The 21,399-nt window shown below is 45.4% G+C and overlaps 1 protein-coding gene across 4 annotated transcripts in view; it reads left to right on the forward strand.

Annotated features, from left to right (window-relative positions):
- The window catches only part of Pcsk6 (proprotein convertase subtilisin/kexin type 6), a 178,150-nt gene that overhangs the window by 6,891 nt on the left and 149,860 nt on the right, over positions 1-21,399 (forward strand). For 2 of the 4 annotated variants that reach the window (XM_087188498.1, XM_087188499.1), the window contains exon 1: positions 2,904-2,924. The exons of the other annotated variants lie outside the window; for them this stretch is intronic. The gene's annotated coding sequence lies outside the window, so the exon portion shown is untranslated. Of the gene's footprint in view, positions 1-2,903; positions 2,925-21,399 lie in introns of those variants that run through there. 4 annotated transcript variants of the gene reach the window in all.

The following is a 21,399-nucleotide window of genomic DNA, read 5'->3' on the forward strand; positions in this document are numbered from 1 at the left end:
TTGTGTTCTACTAATTTCCTTGTCAGCAGAGTTCATTGTTAGTGTATAGGAACACTGTTGATTTGTGTGTGTTGATTTTTGTATCCTGCAGCACTGCTGAATGTGGTTATTAATTCCAGGAGCCTTTTGGTGGAATTTTTGGGGTCTTGTAAGTAGAGGATCGTATCATCTGCAAATAATGGTACTTTGTCTTCTTCCTATCTTATGTATTTCCCTTTTAGGTGGGGCTAGAGATTGAACCAGGGCTCTGGGACTGAGCTGCATCCTCCATCTCCCTGCCCTCCTCCCCTCTTAATTTTTTTAATTAAGACTGCACTAAGTTGCCTAGGCTGAGCTTGAATGTGTGATCCTCCTGACTCAGCCTCCTGAGTAGCTGGAATTACAATCATGCCCTACCACATCTGGCTAAGACTTTTTTTTAGTTGAAGGGAAAAATAACTTAAATATACATTAATGGAAGATTGGAGAAATAAATCAAAATAGTCACACCATGGTACACTATGTAGTGGTTATAAATGAATAAACCACGACACTAACTGCATAGATAAATCTCCAAAATAATGTTTAAAAAGCAAGTTGCAGATGTACAGTGTAATAGTATTTATGTAAACTTTTAAAAACACACAAAGTGATACTGCATTATTTATGGATACTTACAGATGTAGTAAACACTCAGAAGCATGCACTGCAGGAATGCCCATCAGATTCTGGTTGGTAATAACTTCTGAGAAAGGAGAAGGGAAAGAAACTGGGGAGTGGAATGATAAGCTTCACCTGTAGTGTTTGAATTCCTCACATATACATATTTGCCCTTTCTGCCTGATGATTCCACACCCTCGGACTTAACCAACCCTGGATCAAAACATTTCAGAGAAAAAAGCAGTTGCATCTGTACCAAACATGTACAGACTAGACTCTTCCTTGTCATTATTCTCTAGGTAATACAGTGTAATGACTATTGACCTAGCACTTCTGTTGTGTTGGATGTGATAAGTCATCTAGAGACGATTTAAAGTATGCTTGAGGGTGCATGATTTGATATAAGGCACGTGGATTTCAGCATCTGAGGGGCTCATGGAACCTATACCCTGCAGATGTTGAGGGGTGACTGGGTACCGACATGAGTATATGTGGATTATGTCCAGAGGTAGGGTTAGGCTTGACACATTCTTTGTATCAGAGTGCATTACCTGTGGTCGCGTGTCTGTGTGCATACCTGCATGCATATATCACATGTATATATTTGTGCACGTGGATCTGCACACATACACAGACGTACAGTGTACAATGAAAAGTGTGCACCACACACGCTGCTGGGTACCACCCGAAGCACATTAGTGCATACACAGGCACCTGCGCCCTGGTTGAGAAGCCCCTGCTTTAGACCTGCTGGGCTGGCTGATCCACTTGTCAAGGAAATGGTGGCCCAGAGGAATGGAACGCCTAGCTGCAAGTCACACGGCTGCTTGATGCCATTGCCCTGTCCTGCTCACGTGCTTCTTTCTCTTCAACTCCTGTCTTGACTGACAGGGCCCTCACTGTGACCCCTGTGTAGAGTGACCTCCGTCACTGGTGACTCCGAGAAGAGGCGAGTTGTTTGTGTGAAGAGGATGCAAGAAGGTGTTGTGCACGCCACCCCAGCACTCAGCATCTGCGGCTTTTGGAAGTGCTGTTTATCTGAAGGGTAGCACTTGAACACCATACTTCCCTTTGCATTTTTGCTTTGCCTGGAGTATGGAGCTAATTTGTTGTTTCTGGGTCTGAACATAAAAGGCCAGGCTGGCTGCCAGGGCTCTAAAAGATCCAAGAGCCATTGAGGCATTTTGAACTTGCCCGAAATAGTTTTACTTAAAATAGGTACTGCACAGGACATACCTGGCCCAGAATTTCAGGTGGGCCTGTGGAATTCATTTGTCAACAGAGAACAATTGTCATACAGCAGACAGCTTGTTCTCATGACAAAAAACCAGCTGAAGACTTAACCAGGTGTTAAAATAATGGGCCAGAACTTGTTCCAGCCAGAGTATGGGGGGCCCACTAGGGACAAGGGGAAGCCCAGAATAGCAGTTACCTGTGCCCTAGTCCCCAAGATTGGTTTTTGGTCTGAGGCTGTCTTGGTGTGACGCTTGGAGCCGAGAGGCAGTGTGCAGCTGACTTAAGAGAGGGCCTGGGTGTGAACTTGCAGACTAGGGAAAGATTAGGATTTTGAAGCATCTTCTGGCATCTTTACTGAGCTGTCACAGATCCGAGTGGACAGCGTTGGCATTGAGTGAATCGCCCTCCTGAGTCATAAGGGCTAGGCTGACTGCGCCGCGTGGACCCGGAAGGCCTGGAAGGCAGTGTCCACGCAGATCAGAGTCAGGCCTGAGCAGGTGGTGCCACTGGCTGATCCCCCGGAAGGGTCTGGGTTGCTCTAGGTGGAAACCGAGAGAGCACATTGGAAACTCGGAACTGTCGACAGGGTCAGGGAGCCCAGAAACACCTGCCTGACCTTGGGGTGACCAGTAGCCACCAACTTGGCCCTGGTGCCTGGTTCTGTCCTGGCTCTCGGGAATGTCTTGGTGTTGGCACTGACCGGAAGCCCTGGTGTGTGCTTGTTCCCATTGATGCCTCCCCTGATGGGTTCTCTTGCTTGGGGAGTTCACACCAGTCCAGCAGGGAGTGGTACCAGGCCTGCTGAATGGTGTTTAGTGAGGCCTGGGATCCAACCTGCTTCTGACAGGCCAGGCCCCAAGTTCACACCCTCTGACTCCCCTTGTGCCTGTGCTAACTTTGACAGATGGACCTTGTTCCTGCTTCTTGGCCAAGGACTGAAAGGAGCAATAAGTGGCAAAGGAACCTGCCTGGACCCTACCAGCCACCCTTTCTCCTTCCCTCCGCCTGGCAAGCATGCTCACACACGCAGAGAGAGTGCTGCCTGTTGGGTTAGTGTTGTTCTTTCTTTGGGAGTTTGGCTCCTTCTCATCAGCTTTGAAACCTAACATCTCTCTATACTGGATGGAAAAAAGAAAGCCAGTGCTTTCCAGTCCTCCTAGAATGCCACACTCAAGTCCCTCTGACCACGTATTACCCGCTAGACTGATCGCGCTTTGCTGCAGATCTCCCCGTGTGGGTTCCTGTCTACAGAAAGAGACCTCCTTCTACCCTGGGGCCTGAGCCAGAGGCCTGGGAGCCACCAATGCTTTGGCCTGCTCCTGTGTTCCCATCTGATCTGTGACCAAGCCCTTCTCATTACTGTCCCGACCAGCTCTCAGGTCCCTGCCTTCAGCCTGCCATTGCCTGGTGCAGACTGAGAGCCCCTGGCCTCCTACCTCTTGCCCCGCCCCACAGCCCTCACCCCAGCCGCAGCTGCAGCTCTTGCTTCCTGTTAGGCTTTCTTATGCTGCCCTTTCTCCCTAGAATGGTCTACCCAGGGCCCGGGATTTAGCTCAGTGGTTCCGCCGCCTGCCTCAAAAGTGCAAGGTCCTGACTTCGATCCCTGGTACCAAAAAAAAAAAGAAAGTCTTGCTTTAGGGCTGGGGCTTTAGCTCAGGGGTTCCACCATCTGCCTGCCTCGAGACTGCAAGGTCCCGAGTTCAATCCCCGGTACCAAAAAAACAAACATACAAAAAAAATGGTCTGCCCATCCTCCTGGCCAGCTCGCATCCTTCTGGCTCAGCTGCAGTTACTCCCCCATTGGACCTCCCAGCCCAGCAGACTGCCCTTCTGCTCGGCTCCCAAGTGTCTGTTACCCTTTATTTGTTGCCTGCTGGCTTACCTGTGTCTGCCAGGGACTCTGGGCTTCCTGCGTGAAACGGGGCGAAATTGGTCCTCTGACTGTTTTCTAAGATCAGTTCCAATTCCATCGCCTCTCTGATGGCTGAGAACTCATACCAGGGCAGCCTGTGGCCAGGAAACATGGGTACGTTTATTCATTGAGTTTGTTGTGTGCTCTGTGTTAGTGGTCATGAGGCTGATGGTCATGTGTAAGGTCATGGTAAGGTCAGGCTGCTGCACTTATGTGTGAGTTACTGAACTTTCTTCACCCACTGCCTTTTTATCTTAATCCTTTTAGAGCTTTCAATGATAACAAACAGCGTGCTGTGGCACGTGTGCCACAGGTTCGTCACCAGTCTGTGGAGCCCCTGCTGTGTTTGTTTGTGTGAGAGGACTCCCTCCTGGTCAGGTTAGCTCCACACTGGGCAGAGAGCACCAGGTACCCTGCCGGTGCCCTGGGTCCCATCACATAAGCTTCAGACCTCCTGGGTCCTGTCATCCCGTCAACTCATAGGTCTTCCCGATGTCCCAGCACCTCTGCTTTGTGAGGCTTTTGAAGACCTGGTGGCAGGCACAAGGCCCCCTGTCCAGTCCTGTAAGGAGCAGGGCTGAATGGCCGTCAGCTGTCAGGAGCCTCACACTCCATGGGATGGGATTGGTAGCCTCAGGTTCCCATGGTAACCAGCCCATCAATGGCCTCAGTGTGGAGTTGGTGGCACCGCAGAGAGGAAGAAATAGTCTCATTGTCTCCCCCTTGGCTGCTTAGTTACAAACAAGCCGCGCCCCGCAGGGTCCTGAGGTCTGGCCAGACGTGGGGCTGTGTGGGGCCGCACGCACGGCACACAGAACCCCTTGCTGAGCTGGTTCGGGAAGAGGCTGCCAGTGTCAGTTCTCAGACTCCTCCAGCCTCTTGAATGTCTGCCGCTGGCCACCATCAGTCATTCAGAGTCCTTGCTGGCTAAAGCCGTTTCTCAGTGGGAGGAGGTGCCCCAGATGGACTCAGAGCACTCAGTATGATGGGCCGGGCCACACCTACGACAGGCTTGAAAAAAATCAGTGACTGATGTCAAAAGTTGCATTTTTTGCAAGAAATCCTGATTCTATTCTTTCTTCCTTTGGTTTGAAAACATCCTGGTGACGACTCTGAGAAATGATCAAGAAGAGCTTCCCCCTTGAACGCGTGAGGCCCAGGTTACCTCAGTGATCTTTGCCCGACTCTTGGAAGATAATGGACCTTGTCGTATAAGGGTGCTCTCTCTGGAAGCCAGCTTCGTAGAAGTCCCTCATGTGTGTAACTGTGCTTGCCTCTGTCCTGATCCGCCAGCCTATAAGGCAGACATCTCTGCATTTGCCCCTTTCCCTTGTGTCCATGTCCGTTGGCCACAGCCCTGGCCAGCCTGTCTCTGGCTCTTTCCTGTTGCCCTGCCCAAAGCCACAGCACGGGATGGGCCTACCTCCTCACACTCTTTAGTAAACCCAATGACAGCCTCGCTGCTTCTCCTGCCTCCTTTCTGTCCTGTTTCCCTAACCACCAGCCTGAAGGTCCATCAGAGCCGCAAACCTCGTGCTGTCCTTCCACTGCTTAGAAACCCGAAGAGGCTCCTGTAGAGCGAAGCTCTGTCCTCAACCTCAAAACCTTCATTTTACCACCTGTTCCAGCAGTGTGAGATTTTTAGTGTTCTGGAAACTTGCCGTGTGCTTTTCCTTTCTTTTGCATCTGCTGCTTGTTGTCCCCATTCCCTGATGGTCTACCTGGAGGACTGACCGTCCTTCAGGGTTAGCTAGAGTGCTGTTTCCTGATCTCTCTGCTTCCTGGCGGGGTTGAGCACTGTCCTCCCAGAGCTCCCCGGAGGGGCTGGCCTGGGTGTCATGCTAGGGTGTGCTAGAGTGGCGTGCTAGGCTGTTTGTCTCCCCACTGGACTATAGCATCTTTACCTTACTCATTTTTGCTCCCTCAGTCCCTACCACGATCCCTAGCACGTAGGTTTAGTGAACAAGAAACCTTTAAAACTTTTCATACCAGGGCCTGTGGTATTTTGAGTCCATTCACCAAAGATGAATGGTCCTCAGAGCACAAATAAGAGGAAGATGCTAATTTTATGATCTCCTCTTGTGCTGAGCTCTAGGGGGTTTATGAGTGGCAAAATATTTGTGATTTTTTTTTTTATAGCCCGATGTCATGTGAGTTTCCCACCCTGTGACATCTCTGAGTACCCTGTTGTGGGGCTGCATGTTTCCGGTACTAGGTCTTGCTGAGTGATTGAGAATCCTGCAGGGACTTGCAAATCAAGGCCAAGGCACATCCTCAGTCATCTGTGCCACGTGGCCAGTCCAGGGCAGAACCAGCAGATCCGCCAGAACCCAGAAGCCTGTTCTAGTGTGCTCTGAAGTAAGGGATGCACACCTTGCTCCTAGGTGAGCCCAGAGCAAGAAGGAAGGAAGGAAGTACAAAACAGAGCTGGAGGAGATGGCTGGGGAAGCTCTAGAAGTGGAAGGAATGGAGGCACAGAGAGAGGGAGGGAAGGGTAGAGAAGGATTGAGGAAAAGACGCATGAGCCTTCCCCAGGGTCTCAGTGGGAGGTCTTTGCTGTGAAAGGCTTAGTCCTGAAGAAGCAGCTGAGGTCTTGACCTCTGTCCCTGACGCGTGACTGTATTTCCTTAGAACAGTAACTGAGACTGTGGGTTCCAGTCCCCCACCTTGACTGCCCCAGCCAGCTCTGACATGGTCCTTACTATCCACCAAGCACTGCTGACAATCCCCAGAGCCCTGGTTTGGTATTTATAGTCCACTGCACTGATGAGCAAACTGAGGTGCAGGGAGGTCATGTACTGCACTATAACAGAGGTTATTTGGGCTGTCGGCCTTGCTCAGAGACAGTGTCTGTTCGCTATTAGGAAAGGCTGCAAAGAGCAGGTGGCATCTGAGCCAACCAGCAGCTTGGAGTTTGTAACCAGCTCAGGCAGGGGAGTGCAGTCCAGGCAGAGGGGGGTTGGGGCAGGAAGGTGCCTGTACCTGCCTGCTACCTCAAGGGTGGCTGTCCTAAGGACCTTCCCTTCTCATTGGGCTAGAGGCCCCTATATGCAGAAATGGAGGCAGGAATTTTTTTTCTGCGTTGCTAGCGATGGAATCCAGGGCTTCCCACATGCTAGAAAAGTCCCCTCCATCCCCAGGCTTACACCAGCATTTTTATCATTGGACCTAAGAGTATCCTGCAGCCCACCAGCGCCTGTTTCCCATCCTCTGGGAGGACAGTGGATGCTGTAGAAGTGAACATCAGAACAAGAGGAATCCAGAGGAGAGAAGAGACCTCATGAGGACCCCAGGCTGCACAGAGGGTGACACTGCCTAGTTATGAACTTTGCACTACTCCATCTCACAGCATGATGCAAAAAGAATGTATGCGTACAGGACAGTTTGAAGAACGAGGAAAACTACAAAAATCATCCGTGACTCCACCACCCAAAGATAATCGTTGTTAACATTTGGATCACATCTTTTTGTAACTCTGTGGGTGTGGGTGTGGTGTGCTCATATATATGCTTGCATACACATTCCCATACACAAATGTCTCAGACACCTGGATTGTACGGTTTTGTAACTTGTCTCTCCCAAGTCAGTAACTATTCCATGTCATAATTTTTAATGGCCAGTCAGTATGCCATCGCGTGCATGGCTCATCATTTGCCTAATCTTCTCCTGACATTTAGGTCACTGGATTGTTCGTGAGTCCTTGGGGAGGTGGAGGTGCTGCTGCTGGTCTGGAATATCAGGACCATGTGGGAAGGAGTTTCCTATCTCACTGTGCTTGTGGAGGGTCCACAAATTGGTAACATTTATTCCATTCAACTCATAAAGATTTTATTGAGAAGTTTTTATTTAAAAAGTACACGTGTGTTATATAATTGCTCCCTCAGTGTAAGAGTTCAGACAGGTACATAAAGAGATTTGAGAAAAAACCCAAGTCTTCCTTTCCTCTTCCTCTAGAGGTAACCATGTTCATACCTCAGTGCATGTGTGCCCTGTTTTTATGTCTTAAAAGATGTATATGTGCACTTATATGCATATGGTGTATTGGTGCTTTTATTTTTCACATAAACTGGGTGGATCTAAGCATGTTTTTCTGCACTTAGCTTTCCTTACCCATCACAGAACTCTTTCCTGGCTGGTACATAGAGATCTACTTCCTCCTTTCTAAATACTTTTAAATAGCTTCATGGTATTTTTATGGATAGGACATACGTTGTTACACCATTACCTGTGCGTGTGCATTTCAGTTGCCTCCAGTTTTCTCATATAATAAACAGTGTCACAGTGATCATCCTTAAGTAAGTGCCAGGGCCAAGTTTGAACAAGGTCTGGCTCCAGAGGTTGGGAAACTGCTGCTTCAGAGTGTCCGTGCATGTCACGGTGAGTTAGGATTGGCTGTGGCTCCCCAGGTAGTGACAGTTGACACTGTCCCCAGAAGTGTGTGAGAACATGGAGGTTTTCGATTTGGAGTGGAGATGATCCATTGTTGTATTTGCCAATTCTTACGCATAAGATTGTTCTAATTTGCGTTTGTCCTGATTACTGCTGAAGTCAAATATCTCTTCACATTATGAGCCATTTTCAGTCTTCCCTGAAGTGCTTATTTATACCTTTGCCCAGTTTCTCAGTTGAGTCATCTGTCTTTTCTCTTAGTGATTTGTAGGTGCTCTCTCCAGATTGTGGATATTAATTCCTTTGTAAAAAATATGCTGCAGATATTTATTCCCTTGGTCACTTTTCTTTGAACTTGGCTCAGAGGGTTTGTTTGCTTGCTGCTTGTGTTTTGAGGGGAAATCTGCAGCGCCATTTGTTTGCAAGGCGTTGGGCTTGTCACTTTGTGTAATTCAGAGATGAGTAAGACAGGACCCTTGGCTGCAGCAGACAAGACATAGCATGGAGCTGGGATCCAAATGCTTTAGGGTGATGGGGAGTGGGCACTTTTCACCTAGGGGATTCAGGGAATGCTTGTGATGGGTGGCATTTGAGCCAGACCTGGAGAGGTCCACGGGGCTTTTGTAGACGGAGGAACAGGATGGGAGGCAGGGTTGAGCTGCACGGATCATGGTATTTCAATCTATATCACATGGGGAAGCAACTCAGCTTCCGTGAGTGAGCTAAAACGAGGCTCAGGGAGGTGCATCCGGGCACCTGGGGACTAGCAGTGGTTGTGCTAAGCCTTCTTGGGTGAAGGGACAGGGAACCGAATGTTGTTAGCAGAGCCTTGTGGCAACTGCAGACTCCTCTGGCGCCTCCCATTGGCCAGGCGGGTTGTCTGGGGGGCTGAGCCTCTTGGGGCACTGAGCTGGGCCGAACAGGTGGACCATGGGATGTGGGAGGGGCAAAGGGAGGGAAAAGTCAGCATAGTAAGAATAAGGACAGAGAGAGCCGTGGTCCCCCCCCCCAAAAAAACAACAAAAGAATAAGGACAGAGATAGAAAAATTCTGGGGGTGTTGAGACCTCAGCAAACAGGCCGATACCATCAGAGAGTAGGGAAGTCGTTGGCACTGCTTTTATTCAGAAAGCAGGTATGGAATGCTGGGTCCAGGGTGCCTGCGAGGTCCTGAGCTAGGAAGATAGATCATGTCTGGCAGGTGTGTACCCCATGGTCCCTGCCTCGGTTCCAGTTTAGGCTGTGCATTTGTCCTCCCTAGGGTCACAGCAGGAGCCTGTGGTTTTATGTCTGTGAGACCCCATGTACTGGGATCTGTGCCTCTTTGTCCTGTAGACATTTATTTAGGTGTGTCTGTCTGAGGACAGATTTTAACACAGAAAAATAAAACCATTTTTGGCCTTCATGGCACGCAGTCTACATACATTTCATTTTCTGCTGTTTTTCTTTTAAACTGAAGCAAACAAGCAAAAATTCCAATTAGTGTTCCTCTTGATAAAGCCCGATTTCTATCAAAAGAAAAGAGACTGTTTCTGTCCTGCTATCAGAGCAACCATTTATGACTGGCTCATTTACGGTCTTTTTTTGCACATCTCTTAATTTTTCATATGCAGGAATATGGCACTCTTAGCCCCAAACAAGAGACTGGGTTTGTTTCAGTGGTTTAACCACGTTTAGGCATCACGACTTCAGTTCAATACCCTTGCAACCCTTGATTATATTTTTTTGATGACTTTTTGTGGTGTCAGGGATCAAACACGTGCTAAGCAGATGCTCTACCACTGAGCTACATCCACAGCCCATCATGCTGCATTTAGCACAAGATCTGAAAGCGTATTTTGCGAGTGTAGTTTCTGTAGAGTTTTGTGTCGTATAAGATGAACTCACTGGTACTTTCTAGTATTGGAGTTTTTTCAGTGTTTTTTGTTTTTCAAAGAATATGTTTTTCTCCCTTTTTCTGATATCTGATTATAACAGGAACTTATAAATCTGAATTGATTCCTTTTCACAAAAAATTGTCTTAAAACCCCCACAAAACTTCAGAGGTGGATGTGACCACCCTGGCTATAGGTGTCCTTACACTACATGGTGCTGGGGCACTGGCACTCAAACCACAAAACGGCCCATTGTACCTTAAAAACATTCCTATTCTGAGTAAATGCATTCTGAAGCCTCACCAAAGCAGTCTTCCCACTTCCCATTTTGAGATTCACTCACAAAGGGTCCTGGAAGGGTTTTCTGTTTTCTTCTTGTGTCAAAAGTTCAGCAGTTGCAGAGAGCTACAGAAAATCCTATCTTAAAGCCAATTTATCTTTCTGACTCGAAGTTGGTTCTACTTTCCAGCAATTGGTTCCTTTCCTGATTAGTCACTTAGGGTGCTTTGTGCTCAGACTGTGCCAACGGCAGTGCCAGCCTGGGCTTGTCTTCGTGCCAGGCAGCCGCTCAGCTCCCCGCTGGGTCCCTCCTGAGCACTGACCTCCTGGTGCTGTCTCCCAAAGGCTGGACATTGCCATCGGGAGGTCTTTTCCCCCCAAGGCCAGGGGAGCTTGTTTGCGCTGCCTGCTGCTGCCATTCTCCCGGTCGTGGCTGTGTTTTATTTGAATCGTGCTGTAGGCTGCATGAATTAGATTGTGAGTCTTGAGACTGGGCCGTGTTTCTGTGTGTACCATGGGCTCGAAACTGATGCTCTCAAGATCATTAGGAATGGGACGGAGCCGGAAGGAAAGAGTCCTCTTTGCCAGCTTACCCGATCCACTTTAAAGGCTGTGCCTTTGTCTGGAGATCTGGGAAGGTAGGTTAGCTTTGAGTCCAGTTTCATTTCTGCACCAGGCTGTCAGGGCAACTGATGACATGTTGACTGATGTACCCAGGCTTCCCAGGGCCACCCAGAAGTGGTACTGTGGCTGCCTTGCCTGGTCATGGGGCTTTGAGAGAGTTGGGACAAGAAGTGCTACTTCTGTCAGTCAAAGCAGATCATCCGACTGCCCATCCCTCTGCTAGATTCTCGGCGGTCTGGGGTGGTCTGGGGTGAAAGTTCTCTCTTGGACTTTTTTTCCTCTGGTAGATTGTGGAGTTCCCTGGGTCATATAATTTGTCTGTCACAATTTAAGTTTCTTAGGCCCTCACATGGGGAGATGGATAAACAAATGTGATATAGTTACACAATGAGCAAGTAAAAGGAGCAGGCAACCGGTATGCATACATCACAAGGGGGATGAATCTTGTAAACGTTATACCAGGTGAGAGAAACCTTATACCACAGCTAGATGGTTCCCTTGATAGAGTTCTACTGGCAAACCATTCTGTAGGGGAAGAAAACTATAGGGGTGGGCATTGCCTGGAAAGGTGCACAGGAGAGTTCTGGGGTGAGGTCTTCTCAGTCTTGGGTAGAGTTTGGGTTCCACAGGTGTGTGCATGTATCAAAATTCAACACATAGACAATAACATCCACTCATTTCATCACAAGTAAATTTTATTTCAAAGAAAAGAGATCCATAAGCAAATATTGAACTCCTGGTAATGATGCATAGGTTGAAGTATTTTGAGAGATGTGTACTGATACTGCAATTTACTTCTGAGGGCAGCAAAAATAAAATGGATTGATGGATGGATAAACAGAGAGAAATGTAACGGAGTGATTTTAGTGAATATATTGATGGTAGAAGAGGGTCGAGCAAGTCTTTCAGCTTTGCTACATGTCTGAAAATGTTCATAACCACATGTGGAAAGAAAAGATTCTTAGGGTGTGGTGGGAATGGGCCGGATTTGGGAGAAGTGCCTGGCTGCCCTTGGAGACTTAACCATGAAGTTATGTTTAGAGACAAAGATTAGAAGCCTTCTAGAGATTTAATGGAGCAAATAATGTCATCAAAAGAAATCCCCATATAATCTGGGTTTGGGGACACTCACTTCCGTAGGGTGTGTTCTAGGGCCATGTTGGCACCTGAAAGAATTCTTGTGGCTCCTTGAGACCCTCCCTTGCCAGTTCTCCTCTGGCAGAAAGTTTCAGTCCAAGGGGACTCATCCTAGGATATGTAAATGAGCAGCCCAGCAGCTGAGGGAACTTCCTGTGGAGGAGAGATAAGCCTGCTGCAGATACCCCTGGCAAGCCAGTGGGAGAAGGGGCTGCTTGCCTGCTAATTATCTACTCTGTGTTGCTCCACAGTATGTTTTCTAGTTTTAGGATTTGAATTATTGACTTTGTGTCGGCTTTTCAGCTTCTCTTGATTTGCTGAAATTGCAGGGGAGGACCAGGAGCCAGTCTACACAGAGCCCTAATGGGTGGGCATCCTAAGTTGGAATCCTCCTCCTGTATTCCCCAGGGGCCATTCTAGACCAGATGCTGCAGAGATTTAGGGATCAGACTCTGTAGGAGAACCTCCACTTCAGAGTGTCTGCTGAAAATGTAGCACTTGCTCCAGAAGTGGGGATGGGCAAGAGGAGAAGAATGAAAGCATTATTCTAAGAAGCTGCTTTTATTTATAGATTCTCCTACTTCTATTAAAATGAGTGCCAGAGGGACATAAAACTTGGAACACATAACACATAATAGAAATGAAAGGATGTTAAACTAAAATAAGGAACAGTGGTAGAATGAGCAGAGAATCTTAGTACCAAGGGGAAGATGTGACATTTTTCTGAAATAAAATCATAGGAGCACATTGTGTGGGGAAAGTAAATTAAAGTAAGGACGTGGTCAGGAGAAAACTTGGAAGGAAACAAAATATTTCATAATGAAAAGGAGAATGTGTTAAGCTGACTCAAGGGGAAAACAAATATGGAGATTACGCTAATTACATTATAAAAACAAATAAAAAGTCATTGTTGTGAAAGGAAATAAAACTAATTAAATACTTGATGTGCTTTAAGAGATGATGGCAAAATACAGTGTACTAAATATGATAAAATATGTACACCGTCATGATTCACTCACTTTGGTCCAGCAGCCAGGATAGTATCTCACCTCCTGCATATGGAATGAGGAGTTTTTGACTCTGACACAGGACATTAATGGGATAGAAAACAGAAGAAATAGCCATTTGTATGAGAAAAGCTGAAATCAAACAAATGCTTTGAAAAGAATGAATTGATGAATGAGTCGAGAATTCATTGAAGAAAGGAGTTTTAAAACACACATTTATGGAAGATAATAGACCTTCTAAGATTAAAATCTAATGAATGAAGGCATGAACAATGGTACACCTCTTTACTGAGAGTAATTTTAGCTCTTCCTTTTATGAAACGGGAGTTAGTAGCACCTCCGATACCCAAATGCTTAAAAGAGAGCAAGTCCCAAAGTTGGCACACATGGTGGGTGTGACTGGTGATGCTATTTGGTTATCATGATGATTATTATCACCAAAGGAGAGAAAAATATAATCCTCCTGGTGTCAGGCCCTGGAGTCACAGTGGGACAGCACTACTTTTAAAGTAGAAGTTCAAAGCTAGTGAGGGGTGTCAAGGGGAAGAGTTTGGATAGAATGCTTCTTTTATCTTTTGTCTCTTTTGGGAAAAGTGTAGCTATTGAAAAGCTCAGGATGGCACAGGCAGAAGTTAAGCATACTAAGAACTGATGAGCCATACAATCCATAGCTAGAATGTCCCTGGGCTGCTTGGTTACTGGCTCCAAGTGAGGTTTGGGTTCCAGCCCTCCATTCATCAGCACCTGGGAGGCCCTGCCTCAGCCCTTTGCCTGCCTGGTGTGTTCAGTGGGACTCATGCCACCACAACTGATGTAAAAGAGGAACCTCCTGCTTGAAATTAATTGAGGATTCTCTTGTAAAGTTAAGAGAAAGTAAAACTTTAGGTCGAGTCATTTTGTCTACGTTAGTGTCTTGGCAGCAACAGAGATGCTAATGAAAGATAGTCTATGGCCTCAAGACCTGAACAGGGCATGAAGCAGCTCTCTACAAATGCACATTTGCACATAGATTCCATTCCCAAAAGAAAATGTTGTATCTCGAGGAACTAAATTTTTATCCTTTTCCCATTTCTCCCTCTGGGTATTACTCAGGACAGATTCCACGAACACTAAGCATCTTATTAAAGAGCAGACATTCTAGGGAAACTCCAGAAATGGGGGAGCAAAAGGTGGGCTTATTTTTTTCCTTCTGCTCACCTCATAATAGCCAGATTTCTCCATTGTGCATAAAGACCAGTGTGTTTTTCATTTTATAGGACTATTTTGATCTAGTACCTCTTGCAAAGAAAGCTAGTAGCCAAAACATAAGCAGAAGATTTAGGTCTAATCCCAGAACTTTTGCCTACATGCTGATCAGCAGTTTGTGCACTGCTTAACATCCCTGGATGTCAAATCGCTTATCTGTAAAATATGATTGCAGCCCTCACTGCATATCAGAGTTCTGCAGCTGGCTATTGTGAGAATCACAGGGTAAATGTTGCCTTCTGTGAAAGGGTCCTTGTTGTTAGTGTGGACGTGAAGTTGGTCTGTAACTGATGATCACACTTCATGCTGATCCCAGGGAGAGCTGTCTTCCCATGTGGACACCTGACCCTGAAGTCCACATTTTGACCACTGGCTCGGGAGAGTGGGTGGCCACCCCTATTATTAGTATCTTCTCCCATATTTTGCCTGGGTTGGTTCCCTAGTGGATTTCGGAGGAGTCAGAATTTTGGGTGTTTGTGGAGTCTTGGAGTCATACCCTGCTTTCTGCCACGAGAGCCAAAATTTGAAGTTATCAAATTGCTGCAATTTACTGTAACCGGTAATCTAAAAGTTCCCTTCTGATAGTGGATAGTGCACTTTCTGTTGGGGAGTAATAATGCTGTGTGCATACATCATGTGTCACCAACTTCAGCGCATTGTAAATAATACTAGGAATGTATTCAGATGCAAACACCAGAGGATAGTGGCTTAAGAAAAGTGGAGCTTGTTTTTTCTTTCCCACATACCAAGACTAGATATGGCTGTCCAGGGCTGGTGCTGTGTAGGTGCTGTCTCCTTTTTCCACCTTGCTAGTCTCAACAGGAGGTCTCTGTTCTAGCGGTCACTTCTTCATGGCAGCATGGTAGCTGGTGTACTTTGAGGTCTCATGTCTAAGTGCCAGGCAGGAGGCAGGACTAGGGGCAAAAAGTAGAAGGGTGAGACTTTTTCCTTTTCATTCAGGAAAGATCACCTTCCCCAGCGACTTGTACCTGCATCTCACAGGACAATTGTGCCACATGGCCACGCTAGCTGCAAGTGAGTCTGGGAAATCAAGATTTTTTTTTTAGGTTCTACAACCCAGGTAAAGGAGAAAGCATTTGAGAAAAGTAGGTTGGGGCAACCTAGTGTCTCTTCATATATCACAATGACTATAGTGTACTTCTACTGCCTTATGCATGATTGGGAAAAAAGGAAGGGAGAGAGCTCTGCATTATTCCAAGGAACTACCTCTTAATGTTGATCAGATTAAGCCATACTTCATCAGGACAGACTCTGGTCTAGGTGCATAGACAGGCTAGCTGGTCTCAAGTAAGCTCTTCAGTGAGGGTGATGTCTTCATCAGTAATCACAGTACCAGTAAAATGGGCAAATTGTCTGGCAGAGGTGCCAGTGAAACCATAGTTCTGGGCAGTGGAGGATCACTTCCGCCCAAGGAAAATGAGGATGAGGATGACGATAAAAATGATGAGGATTATAGTGTGACAACGCCAAGTGTGTAAACTCTTAGTGGGCAAGGAGCTGACCTAGAGGCCTTGATTTCATTTACTCCTTACAGCCACTCCACAGTTAGTTCCTTCTCTGCCCCATGTAACAGAATTGGCAGAGGCAGAGTTGACACCGTCAGCTCTGATACACATACCCGTCAGGGTGGCCAGGAAGCAGAGAGTAAAGGGAGGAGCCAGGGAGGGAGATGCGCGCTCTAATGACCCGCCTCTCCAGACCAGGTTGCACCTCCAAACTGCACGTTTAACTATGGATTCCTCGGTGGATACACCGGTGAGTATAGGACCCCATGATCAAATTGCTGTCTAAAAGCTCAACCTCTGAACACATGAGGCTTTAGGGAGACCTTCTAGATCAAAACCCTAATGTGATTAAAATGGGGATATGGCTTTTATATACTTGTATATATCAATTTTCTCTCTTTCTTTCCCTCCCTCTCTGCCCTCATCTCTCTCCTAATCCCTCCCCTCCTTGCTTTATGATGCTGAGAATTGAACCCAGAGCCTTCCACATTCTAGACAAGAGCTCTACCACTGAGCCACATCCCCATTCTTCTCTTTTTAAATAGTGTGGTTGAGCTATAATTCACATACCACATGACTCATCTATTTAAAATGTACAGTTCAGCGGGTTTTAGTATATTCGTGAGTTATACAGCCATCATTAGAATTAACTTTGGGCCATTTTCACCACCATGTACCTGATAGCAGTCAGTCCCTCTTCCCTCCCTCTCCCTCAGCCCCTGGCATGGCTCATCTACATCCTGTCTCTACAGGTTTGCTTATTCTGGACATTCAATGTGATGGACTCGTATCATATGTGGATTTTTAAAATCTGGCTTTTACTTAGCATGTTTCAAAGTTTCAGTCAGGTTGTTGCATTTATCAGTATTTCATTCTTTTATTGGCAAATACTATTCCACTGTATAGATATACCAATATATGGATATTTTCTTTGTCCATTCAGCAATTAGTTAACCTTTAGGTTGTTCCCACTCTTTGGGCTATTGTGAACAACACTGCTGTGAGCAATTATGCACAGGTTTTTGTATGGGCTAATGTTTATATTGCACTAGGGATTATATCTAGCAGTGCAATTGCTGAGTCATATGGTAACGCTGTGTTTACAATTTGAGGAACTTCCAGGCCGTTTTCCAAGGTAGCTCCACCGTTTCCCATTCCCACCAGCAGTGGCCAAATGCTCTTATTTCTGCACATCTCTATCAGCCCTTGTCACTTGTCTGTCATTTACATGATACCCAACTCAGTGGGTGTAGAGTGGCAGCACAATGTGCTCTGAGTTTACATGGCCTTGATGGCTAATGATGTTGAGCATCTTTTCATGTGTTTATTGATCAGAGAAATGTGGCAGACATCATTAGATCCCTCCAATACTCCCACTTCCCTGAGTTCCCACCAGACCAGGGGCAGCAGCATTGGGACTTGTTAGAAATGCAGATTCTTGGGCTGGGGATTTAGCTCAGTGATTCCACTACCTGCCGCGCATGCAGAAGGACCCAAGCTTGATCCCTGGTACCACAAAAAAAGAAAGAAAGAAATGCAGATTCTTGGACCCCACTGCTGGCCTACTTGCTCAGAAACTCTGGGTGTGGGTCCAGCCCTCTACAAGCCATCCCAGAGCAGTGCAAGGTATCAAGCGCTCACCTATTGGTTTTTGTTCATTCTAGACTTAGGTTAGCACTCTGGGAGGCTAAGGCAGGAGGATTGCAAGTTCAAACCCAGCCTGGTTACCTTAGTGACTTAGCAAGACCCTGTCTCAAAAATAAGAAAAGGGCTGCAAACTGTCCAAACACCCTGTCCATACTAAATAACCTGAATGTGAGGAACGCACCCACATCCATGCATTTGTATATCTGGCTGATTTATATTGTACTTTGTCTCCCTTGCTGTCCAGCTGTAGAAGCCACTCCCATACCCTGTCCAGACTCCTGCCCCTACACAATGGCCAGCCCCTCCCATGCAGCACCTGAGCCTCTGCCATCCTGATCACTGTTTTATGGTCTTAGACATCTTATGGGCTCAGGCAGTGAGGTGGTGGGTGCCTCTTGGAGGCAAAGGGCAGGAGCAGCTGAGGGAAGGCTTTTTGCAGAGGAGGCAGTCTCTGACCTTGGATGGTGGGAGGGTCATCTCTTCAGAGGAGAGAGGTCAGAGTTCAGTGTCACGGTCATGTCTATGTCTATTTCACGTCTGCCGGGCCTGCTTCTTCTTCACCTTCCTAACTTCCTAACTGTCAGAGGCCTAGAAGTGCTGAGCATTCAAGGGCAACTTTGACCCTGGGACCTTAAAGTCATACCCTAGGCTTCCTGGAGCCTTCTGGTTTTCCACACAAGTTCTTTTACACAAGTGTGTGTGTGCACACCCACATGGGTGTGTGAGATGTAGAGATTGAACCCATAGTCTTGCCCATGCATATTCTTCACTGAATATTTGTATCTTTTAATTTCTGTTTTCTCCTGTATGTGCTCTAAAGATCCACGAGAAGATGCTGACTGACCTCACAATCTTTGCAGACACTATTAGGGCCACACCCTGATCTCCCAGTGCCTCCCCCTCCCCCTGCCCTTCACCTGTGTCATTGTTTATAACCCTGACTGCTATGGATTTGTATAGAATCCCCAATGCTGTGGATTGCCCTCCCACCATCACACACACATACACCCAGAGCAAGGTAATTATCCTAGAGCTCCTGAAGAACAAGAATCCCAATGTGAAGACCTATTTTAAGAGCACCTCCAGGGCCGGGGATTAAGCACAGTGGTGCCACTGCCTGGCTCGAAAGCTCAAGGACCTGAGTTCAATCCCCTGTACAAAAAAAAAAAAAAAAAAAAAGCACCTCCAGCAAGAATTACTTTATTAATTGGGAGCTCAGTGGGAAAGGTAGTGCACATTGGAGAAGTTTAATGGACCTTTTCCAGAGGTGAGGACAGAATTCAGAGGAACCTCTAGGGACCATTAAGAGAGATGTTTTTACCCCTTGGTCCTAAAGGAAGAGGGAGGAAATGTCCATGGAACCTCGATGGAAAGACTGTGTAGACAGACACCTTGGGAAGAGCAGTGTCTTCAGAAGGGGAAGGGCTTGGGTGGCTGAAGCAACCCTGTAAGGGAGGCCAGGGAAGAAGATAGGCCAACTAAACTCTACCCCACCTGCCTTTGGTCTCTTCCCAGGATTCTCCATCCCCAAGCCCAACCCTGAGCCAAAGGGCAGAGGAAGCTGGAGGAGGTAGCCCTTATCCCTGGGAGAGAGAGCCAGGTGGGGAATTTAGGAGGTAGATTTAGAGGGGCAAATCAAATATATCTGATCTACCCCATATGTCATCTAAAAGTTTTACTTCTCAACTTTTACTCTTCTCAAACTCAAGTATTTAATGTAGAGCAAATTTGTTTTTGTATTTGATGTGAGACTGGAACTTAATTTTATTTTTCCTTATTACCATCCATTGATTAGTCCCCTTTTTCTACTGACATTGCCATAATTCAAGTTCTGTGTATGCATGGGTCTCTCTCTTTTCTGTTCCATGAGTTAAATTTGTCCTTGGCGGCTTCAGTATTGTAGCTTTACATTAAAGATCTGGGGGGGGGGGTAAATTGTATTCTTTTTCAAGAGTTTTTAGACTATTCTTGCCTCCTGGTTTTTCTGTCTTAACCTTGAGTTAGTTTGAAAAGTTCCACAAAACAAAAGCCCTGTCAGGATTTTGACTGAAATGTGATTTTAATATATAAATCTATTTGATGTAACTTTATGATACAGGGCCCTTCCTATCCATGAATGTGGTATGCCTTTTTATTTATTTAAGTGTCCTTTAGCTATTAGTAAAGTTTTATAATTTTTTACATACAAGACATCCACATCTTTTGTTAAATGTGTAGGTACTGTAAATTTTTTAGTAGTAGTGGCTAGTATATAGAAAGGTAATTGAATTTTTAAATATTGATCTAATATCCAGACTCATTGCTGTAAACTTCCTTTTTTCTAATAATTGATTTATGGTTTTACAGTGTAAACCATAGGAAACCATAGATTTATTATGTACATAGTCATATTGTTTGGGAGTCATTTGCATTTGTTTCTTCCTGGTTGATCTTTAAGCTATTTATTTACTAATTATGCTGGCTAAGACCTTTAGGATAATAATGTCAACAGTATTGATTATAGGCATTCTTACCTTGTTCTTGGTTTTAAAGGGTATGCTTCTAATATTTTCCAGTGAAGACTGATATTTGCTTTGTGTGTTGTAGATTAATTTCTAACAAGTTAAGGTTTCCTTCTTTTTCTAACTTGCTAAAAGTTTAAAAAGTCATATGGGCTTTGAATTTTAAAAATATTTTTCCTGAATCTCCTTTAATCTGTTGAGAGTATGAATTACATTTATTGATATTCTAGTGTTAAAATACATTTCCATTTCTGAAATAAACCCACCTTGGTCATGGTAGATTATGTTTTTTTACTTATTGTTGAATTTGGTTTTCTAATACTCTCAGTAGGAGTTCAGCTTCTATATTCATGGCCAAAGTGGACCCATGATTTTCCCTTCTTATACTGTCTTTGTCTGATTTTAATATTATTCTGGCCTCATAAAATTTTACTCTTTTTCCATTCTCTGGAAGAGTATGTGTAAGTCTGGGATGATCTATACCTTGAAATTTTAGTAGACCTCACCCGTAAAACTGTCTAGGCCTATTTCCTGTGTGAGATATAGATGTACAACTACTGCTTCAATTGCTTTAGTGGAAACTCTGACTAGACCTATAGGTATTCCTTTTTAAGTTTTCATAAATCATAATTTTCTAGGCATTTGTTCATGTTGTCTGAGTTTTTAGATTTATTAGCTTAATATCGTCAAGAATGGCTCCTTATTATCTTTAAAATCTCTGCTTTAACTGTAGTTATATCTCTTTTCATTCATGATATTACTTCTTTATGCTTTAATTTTTTCTTTAGCAATACTGCTGTGGATTTATCTCTTCCTAGATTTTTAAAGAACTACTTTCAGCTTTTTAAATTTTCTCTGTTGTAAATTTATTTTCTATTTTATAGAGTTTTGCCCCTAACTTCAACCCAGGGCCTTGTACTTGCTCGACAAGCACTCTATCACAGAGCTACATCCTCAACCCTTTAAAAAAACTTTTGAGTTGGACACTTACTCTCATGAATTTTCAATATTTCTCTTTCTAATATAAACACTGAAGATTATGCATTGACCCTTCTAGAATCATGTTCACGAATGTTCATGACTTGTCCTAAGTAGTGTTTTCATTATATTCCATTCCCGGTATTTTAAAAATCTCCGTTATTATGCTTTTTTTGACCCATGAGCTATATAACTATGTGTGTATTAATTTCCAAATGTGTAGGATTTTTAATCTTTTCACTGCATTATGATCAGAGACTTTGCTGTCTTGGAAATTAGTTCTTTGACCTTAAGGGATTTGCTTTAAGGCCTGGTGCGGGGTCAGTCTTGGAGACATTCTGTGTCTCTGGAGAGGAATGAAGTTCACTATTGTTGGATGCAGGGTCAAGTCTGCCAGGGCAAAGCT

This window comes from Heterocephalus glaber, unplaced genomic scaffold, assembly GCF_053883595.1.
Source record: "Heterocephalus glaber isolate CG9 unplaced genomic scaffold, H.glaber_assembly_v1.0 deba00001531, whole genome shotgun sequence".
Classification (NCBI taxonomy): domain Eukaryota; kingdom Metazoa; phylum Chordata; class Mammalia; order Rodentia; family Bathyergidae; genus Heterocephalus; species Heterocephalus glaber.